An 8,709-nucleotide genomic window follows, 5' to 3' on the forward strand; every position below is an offset into this window, starting at 1 on the left:
GGAGCTGAAGAACACCGGAGCCACCAAGCCCTGCGCGCCAGGTGGCCGCTGTCTTCAGCAGTCAGACCCGGTACTGCTGGCAGAAAACAGAGAAAGTCCAGATGAGTGTGAGGTCGCACACTCAGTAATCCCACAGTCTGTATTCAGTAAAGGAGGGAGAACCTCCACCTCCAATCATACACTCGTGCAGCTCCTGAGTTAACCACTTATCTGAGTGGGGTGTGAGGCGAATCCGTCGCAGTCCACACCAAACGCCAACTCCGCAGATAAGGCACACCACAGGAAAACGGCTGCAAAAGAGGTCAGACTAATACTCAAAGTTTAAGTCAGCAGAGAAAATTACCTGATTGGTAGTTGATTTCTCGGCGGGGAGGTGGAGTTGCAGTCCGGCCTTTATGGTGGTGGTGATGAGTAGTGGATGAGTGACAGCTGGTACGGATGATGAGTGACAGCTGTCACTCCTGGTCGCTCCGACGCCCTCTCGTGCTTGAAGCCCGCACTGCAAGCAGGGCGCCATCTTGTGGTGGTGGGCCAGCAGTACCTCCTCTTCAGCGGCCCACATAACATTTTGCTCCCAGTTAAGAGGCGTGCAGCAGCGTTCTGGACTAACTGCAATCTGTGAAGTGTATTTTGATTAATTCCATAAAAAAGTGAATTGCAGTAGTCCAGGCGTGAAGAAATAAAAGCATGCATGACGCGCTCCAAGACAGAAAAGGATAAAATTGATTTAATTTTGGTTAAAAGACGAAGCTGATAAAAGCTGGATTTAACAACCGCCTTGACCTGCCTGTCCAAGGTGACGCCATGACGCCAAGGTTGGTGGCTGTGGGCTTCATGTGTTGACTGAGAGGGCCCAGGTCTAACTGAACTGTGGAACCAACACTGGGCCCAAACACTATCACAATCGGGACATGCAGGGGAGGTGATGGTCTAGTGGTTAAAGCGTTGGGCTTGAGACCAGAAGATCCTTGGTTCAAATCCCAGCCTGACTGGAAAATGACTAAGGGCCCTTGGGCAAGGCCCTTAATCCCTAGTTGCTCCCGGTGTGTCGTGAGTGCCTTGTATGGCAGCACCCTCACATTGGGGTGAATGTGAGGCATTATTTGTAAAGCGCTTTGAGCATCTGATGCAGATGGAAAAGCGCTATATAAATGCAGTCCATTTACCATTTACATGCTGGGAGGATTTGATGTGCCTGACCATGGTGAATGTCTCTTGAGCACCATCAAAAGCTGTTCTGACACCGTGAGAATATTTCAAACTCAGTCAGACGACAGTCCGACTTCACTTCGACTGCCGTTCAACCTATTTTCACCTTGACTCCACCTTGAATATTTTGAACGTGCTAAACATTCGTGCTGGCCACAGAAATTTGCCCAACTGTTTGGACTGCATGCAGAATGCTGTCGGAGCTGTTTGATTGCACCTCAACTTTGCCCAAATGGAGGTCGAATTTTCATTTGGACAGAATTCCGGCCCATTCGGCCTCTATTGTGACGGGGTATAACTGGGAGTCAGTGAAGTTATTGCAGAACCGGGGTTGTGTGTTGAATGGAGGTGGTTCTGGTGATGATACAGGCAGCTGAATTCTGAACCAAGTGAAGCTTATGGAGGTATTTGTGAGGAAGACCAAAAAGGAGGGAATTGTAGTGGTCCAGATGAGATGTAACAAGGCTGTGAGCAAGGATAGCAGTGGTATGGGTGGGGGTGGGAGGTGGTGAGGAAGGGGTGAAGACTGTTAATGTTACGTAAGTGGGAAGTATGCAGACTGGGTGATGTTATTTTTGTGAGACTGAAACTATGACACGCAGACTCTTAACCTATGAGGAGGGGAGGGGAGACAGAGGTGTGCCCAGGACAGAGCCCTGGGGCACACATGAATTGACAGTGGAAGGCTGGGATGTGAAAGTTTTGAGTCAGATGAACGAAGTGCGGCCTGAGAGATAAGATTCAAACCAGTCTAATGAAGTGTGGGTAATGCCAATGGAAGATAATCTACTGAGGAGCGTGATGTGACAAATGGTGTCAAACACCACACTCAGGTGAAGGAGGATGAGAATAGTGATCAAACCAGAATCAGCTACCATGAGGAGGTCTTGTTAAAGATTTTATGAGTGCAGTTTCTGTGCTATGAGGGGGGTGGAGTACTCATTATGTCAAGATATTTTGACTTCTAATTGCATTCTTGACCCATAAACACCTGTTTGGATTCTAATTCATGGAAATATACAGTATGACAACATACATGTATGCAGCTGTTAATTTTCATTAATGCACATTAAACATGTATCCATTATTTATTAAAAAACTTTTATTTTGAAAACAGAAGGTGCAACACAGTGGCTTAGTGGTTAGCACTGTTGCCTCACAGCAAGAAGGTCATGGTATCCATTCTCACCTGTGGCCTTTCTGTGTGGAGTTTGCATGTTCTCCCAGTGTTTACGTGGGTGCCAACCCGGGTTCTCCAGCTTCCTCCTACATCCAGACATGCAGGTTAGATGGATTGGAAACTTTAAATTGTCTGTCGGTGTGCGTGCGGGTGTGACTGTGTTTGTCTATGTGGTCCTGCGACGCGACATGTGGCCCTATGACTGCTGGGATAGGCTCCAACCCCCCTTTGACCCTTAAATGGAGTAAGCGGGTATAGAAAATGGATGGATGAAAACAGAAGCTCTACAAATCAAACAAATAATTTTTATGTTACAGTTTAATGTGGAGAATCTGTATCAGAACAAAGGGGTCATGTCATCGGGATGGACCCTTCATACTTTAACATCCTGTGCTTTGTGGCGGTATCAGTGACTTTGTGGAATTTTGACAGGGCCATGAGCATCTTCGGTTTTTTTCTGCCATCCACACATACCTGGACTCTCCACTGACTTCCGTTTTTCAGCCGAGGAAAGCAGTAAAAGTCAAAGAAATAAGACACACCAAACAACCAAACAAGCTGTTAAATCAGAAATTCACTGTGGCGGAATTATCACCGAGCACCGTTTCTGTTTGACAGTATTTTCAATTTCAATTTATTTTCATTCATATAGCGCCAAATCACAACAGAGTTGCCTCAAAGTGCTTCACACAAGTAAGGTCTAACAAGTAACTATTTTCTGTCTCTTCCTACTGTGACAGAACTGACTCAAATTTCCACTTCCAACCTTAGAAAATTAAAAATAATGAAGAAATTTAGGCATATTCAAAGACTTATAGTGCATATCTCTCGTAAATGTTAAATGAGATGACTATTCTAAACATATAAAGAATTATGAAAATACTGATGTACTACTGTTTCATATACCCCGAGAAGTTGTCATAAATATGGGGAAATTAGCATGATTTCATCTGCTGCTGATAAACACAGGTGTGAACCTGTCAGAAAGTTGACTTTGGTGACATCATCTTTGGGACCGCCCACTCAGAGACATTATTGAAACGAATGAGAAAATCAGAAATTTTTACAGCTCCAAATCAGGTTTTTTTGCCAACTTTAACGGTGAATACATCGAAATGGTGAACAGGTGTGTTTTGGGAGGGTCCATCATAATCACTCGTGGTGTTTATTAGTTGTGGGTGATTCTTAGACTACGGGCACTTATTATCATATTGTACTGATCATATTGTATGAAAAACAGAAAAAAGGGGAAATTTCACACTTTTATAGTTATCTTTACAATGAAAGTGTGTTAAGAAATTTGTTCTAGTAGTCTGTGATGACTTTTTCACCTTTTTTCAGCATCATTATATGCAAATATTGCCGTTTTGTGCTTGTCCCACACCCAGACTTTTGATCTTCAATGATAAAAATGAATGGTAAAGAAACGTTTTCTCTAATGTTTTAAAATATCTTTGAATAAAATATCAGTAAAATAATCAAAACATAATTGGGGTATTCAATGTCATACAACTGTTGTGATTTTTTTTTTAAACAAAATGTAGTTGTCCCACACTATTGCCGTAATTTCCACCACAACACTGTAATGTCCCTAAACAGTTTGTATGAAAGATTGTTTGGGTAGTTTCTATGGAGATAAACAGTGACATCAGAGCACATGTATATAGCGCCAAATCACAACAAACAGTTGCCCCAAGGCGCTTTATATTGTAAGGCAATGGTGTGGTGGAAATGACATTTACAAGGCCAATAGTGCCTGTAGTTAAAGAATCACTCTTGTACCGTTTTGCCACGGGTAATTTCTGAGGGAGAAGTGGAAGCATTTTGTACACGCCTCCCGTAAAGACTACAACCCCTGGCAAAAATTATGGAATCACCGGCCTCGGAGGATGTTCATTCAGTTGTTTAATTTTGTAGAAAAAAAGCAGATCACAGACATGACACAAAACTAAAGTCATTTCAAATGGCAACTTTCTGGCTTTAAGAAACACTATAAGAAATCAAGAAAAAAAGATTGTGGCAGTCAGTAACGGTTACTTTTTTAGACCAAGCAGAGGAAAAAAAATATGGAATCATTCAATTCTGAGGAAAAAATTATGGAATCACCCTGTAAATTTTCATCCCCAAAACTAACACCTGCATCAAATCAGATCTGCTCGTTAGTCTGCATCTAAAAAGGAGTGAACACACCTTGGAGAGCTGTTGCACCAAGTGGACTGACATGAATCATGGCTCCAACACGAGAGATGTCAATTGAAACAAAGGAGAGGATTATCAAACTCTTAAAAGAGAGTAAATCATCACGCAATGTTGCAAAAGATATTGGTTGTTCACAGTCTGCTGTGTCTAAACTCTGGACCAAATACAAACATGGGAAGGTTGTTAAAGGCAAACATACTGGTAGACCAAGGAAGACAAAGCGTCAAGACAGAAAACCTAAAGCAATATGTCTCAAAAATCGAAAAATGTACAACAAAACAAATGAACGAATGGGAGGAAACTGGAGTCAACGTCTGTGACCGAACTGTAAGAAACCGCCTAAAGGAAATGGGATTTACATACAGAAAAGCTAAATGAAAGGCATCATTAACACCTAAACAGAAAAAAACAAGGTTACAATGGGCTAAGGAAAAGCAATTGTGGACTGTGGATGACTGGATGAAAGTCATATTCAGTGATGAATCTCGAATCTGCATTGGGCAAGGTGATGATGCTAGAACTTTTGTTTGGTGCCTTTCCAATGAGATTTATAAAGATGACTGCCTGAAGAGAACATGTAAATTTCCACAGTCATTGATGATATGGGGCTGCATGTCAGGTAAAGGCACTGGGGAGATGGCTGTCATTACATCGTCAATAAATGCACAAGTTTATGTTGATATTTTGGACAATTGAAAGGATGTTTGGGGATGATGAAATCATTTTTCAAGATGATAATGCATCTTGCCATAGAGCAAAAACATTCCTTGCAAAAAGACACATAGGGTCAATGTCATGGCACAGGGTCAATGTCAATGAGCAGATCTGATTTGATGCAGGTGTTAATTTGGGGGATGAAAATTTACAGGGTGATTCCATAATTTTTTCCTCAGAATTGAGTGATTCCATATTTTTTTCCTCTGCTTGGTCTAAAAAAGTAACCATTACTGACTGCCACAATCTTTTTTTCTTGATTTCTTATAGTGTTTCTTAAAGCCAGAAAGTTGCCATTTGAAATGACTTTAGTTTTGTGTCATGTCTGTGATCTGCTTTTTTTCTACAAAATTAAACAACTGAATGAACATCCTCTGAGGCCGGTGATTCCATAATTTTTGCCAGAGGTTGTAGAGAAATTGTAGCCGAGCACAGCGTGAGAAATGCACTTTAAAAACTACTTGGAGCCAGAGTTGAGGAGAAGGAACACGAAGACTTTAAAAGAAGGTGGCTGCTTTTGTAATATTGATGTGACAGACACCCTGAACGTTTAACAGTGTTACCTGCTTACGGGGTCAATGACTGCAAGCGGACAAATGACAGATGAAAGCAACACAAACATGATGATCAGTGATTGGATCTATACTGACCATCATGTGTTCTATAATCTGTATTTTTTTGAAAGGAGATAACTTTGGAACCACAACAGGTGCAATGCTACATGACTGCTGTGTGCGAACACAGGAGGACTCAGCTGGATGCATCTCTCAGTTTTCAATGTTAATTAGACATATTTGATGTGGGTTCTTTTTTCCTGAATACAAAGCAGCCGCGGGTTGACGTGCTGTTCTAAATCTGAGTATGAAGCTAAGTGGCCGCAGATGGGGCGAGTGACCTTCAGCTAGCTAAATGTCAGTCCCCAAGGTTACATAATGATTGTGGATACAAATTGCTATTAATCTGTCGTACATTTTTCTGACGCACTTTGTCTAAGTTTACTTTGATCAGAATTATCAGTGCCCGCACAAGTCAAAGACTTGGAAGGAATGATTTTCTGATTCTGGATCTGGTATATAATTTTTTTTTAATAATAGAACTGGAGTGAAATATATCCTTTAATGTAGTGAACTCACCAAAAAGATGACTGTGACAGAATTAGGACTCTGGACTTACTGAATCAGTTTTTGAGACGCTTTTGTTTGTCCTGACTTTCTTCTTCTATAACTTCATGACCACCTTCTTACCATCCTGAGCTGACTGCAGCGAGATAATGGTGAGTTCATGGTGAGAGGTACCGGATTGTGAGAGACAGTCAAAAGCTGACATTATAACGCTTAAACAGAGGAGTATGAACGCTGAAGCCAAAGGCTAAAAAACCTGCTTTGGAATATGCAAAGAACTCTATACAGGAAGGATAGAGAGGCCAGGTTACCAGGTAGTGGAAACTGAGTATTTGGCGCAGATGGACGAGTTGAACCAGGTTATATAGTGCAGAGTAAATGAGTGGCAGGTGTCACGATTATAAATCAGCTCCATGTCAAACCACCTGGTGAGAGAAAGAGAAGAGAGGCAGAACTCAGGCAGGGACCAAGGCCACACACAACACAAATGGTTTAAATTTTTATTTTTGAACATTTATCATACAAGAAATATCAACAGGAGTATGTAGCATCACAGCCTGACAATAAAACATGGAGCAAGTTAATAGAAATTAACATTAAAAAATAGGCTGCTGTTAAAAATCCAGCAGCAAACACGCCTATGCCAGTGATCCCACAGCCACAGAACTGTCCCCCCTTCTCAAAGCCCTCCTCCTTTTCTTTAATTTCTCTTTTGTACAGTTCATTCTGGCCTTCCAGCTCCTCTTGATGGTCCTGCTCGCTGGCTGCCAGCCTTCTTTTGTAAAAAGTCTCCTGGACTTTCAGCTTCTTTTGGTAAACAGCCTCCTGGGCTGCCAGCTCCTCAGATGTGGTCATCTTCTTGAAGAAAGCCAGCTTCATTGGCAAGATCTTCTCTCAGACTCTCCATCTCATCTACTACCAACATACTCTGGAATTTCTCAGCTTTCTGCTCATCAGTCAGCTCTTTTTGGTGGCTGAATTTCTTCACCTCCTGAGGCTCACTTCTGTCATCACACCTGAGGGACACGTTCATCCTTGTGGACATCAGGTCGCATGACTTGAAGCAGGATGTCTGCAATAAACTAATAACAGTAAATTGCACGGTTAAATGTCAGCCTCAGATTTAACCACCAGATTTATTAGAAATGTTTCACTTGACATGAATGATCAATGCTTTAAGGAAAAAGGAAAATACAGGCCAGGACAAAGTGGAGAATCAAATGAGGAATGAGGCAGGAAAGAGCCATTTTAAATCAGATGTGATGCTGCTGAAGATTTCTTGAAGGAGTAAAGTTAAGTTGGTTGTTGCTCTTGGTGCTGCTGTGGTCAGAATGATGCTGTCATCTGTGGGTGGGTGGGGGGACAAACATAAAGCATTTCTGTCTTTTGTGATTAAAGGCAAAGATCATGTGATCATGATCATTTGGTAACAAAAGACAACAAGGTGTTAGGACTTTTGAACCTTTGCGCAAAGACCTCGAGGGTCAGCGCTTCTCAGCAGGTATTATCTCTAGAATTGCCACAGGTATCTAAGTAACTGGGAGTGACCAAAGGAACAAAAACAGATTTAATGGAGTCATTCACAATTTCACACATAATGATGACAAGTCACAAATGCCACGAAGTACACATTCTGGCCGCCGATCACGAACGTGATGATCGGGGCAGAGGCGTCGTGTCCTTGGGACCTGTCGTGAAATGTGACCAGCGCATTACCATTAACAGCCTTTTGGTGTGTCTGATTTAACAGGTGCAGGTCAGGCTGCAGGTCCCGAGTCTGAGCACGCTTTGAAAAAATAAAGTCAGGCTTTAATCATGGAAATGACTCCGGTCCCCTAAGCGAGGTGTTTTTTTAATGGAAATACATTTTATTCCTGTGATGCGAAAATCTGTTATACAAATCTGTTATATATAGTGTTTATTACATGGAAAACAATACAAAAACTCTTAGCACTTTTTTTTGTCCGGTGACTGCGATATCCATTTTTGATGACTGTTTAGGTGAGTTTTACAGTACATGGGACAGAACAATAAATTTACCTCTCAAAGCTTTGGCGATGAAGTCACTTCCATCCCACACAGCTTATTTTCCCAAAATTTTCTTCTGTTCGGATCTGAAGGGAATCTGTACATACAGTAGTGTTCAGAATAATAGTAGTGCTATGTGACTAAAAAGATTAATCCAGGTTTTGAGTATATTTCTTATTGTTACATGGGAAACAAGTACCAGTAGATTCAGTAGATTCTCACAAATCAAACAAGACATAGCATTCATGATATGCACAC

General features: G+C 41.7%; 1 long non-coding RNA gene across 1 annotated transcript; it reads right to left on the bottom strand.

The window, feature by feature from the left end:
* Positions 1 to 6,909: 6,909 nt before the first annotated feature.
* Positions 6,910 to 8,338, bottom strand: LOC117519458. The gene is made up of 2 exons (XR_004563288.1): positions 7,619 to 8,338; positions 6,910 to 7,505 (listed from the first exon to the last, which is right to left on the bottom strand). It is a non-coding gene; the product is annotated as an uncharacterized LOC117519458 (long non-coding RNA).
* Positions 8,339 to 8,709: the final 371 nt, after the last annotated feature.

Source organism: Thalassophryne amazonica, chromosome 1 (assembly GCF_902500255.1).
Source record: "Thalassophryne amazonica chromosome 1, fThaAma1.1, whole genome shotgun sequence".
NCBI classification, from domain to species: domain Eukaryota; kingdom Metazoa; phylum Chordata; class Actinopteri; order Batrachoidiformes; family Batrachoididae; genus Thalassophryne; species Thalassophryne amazonica.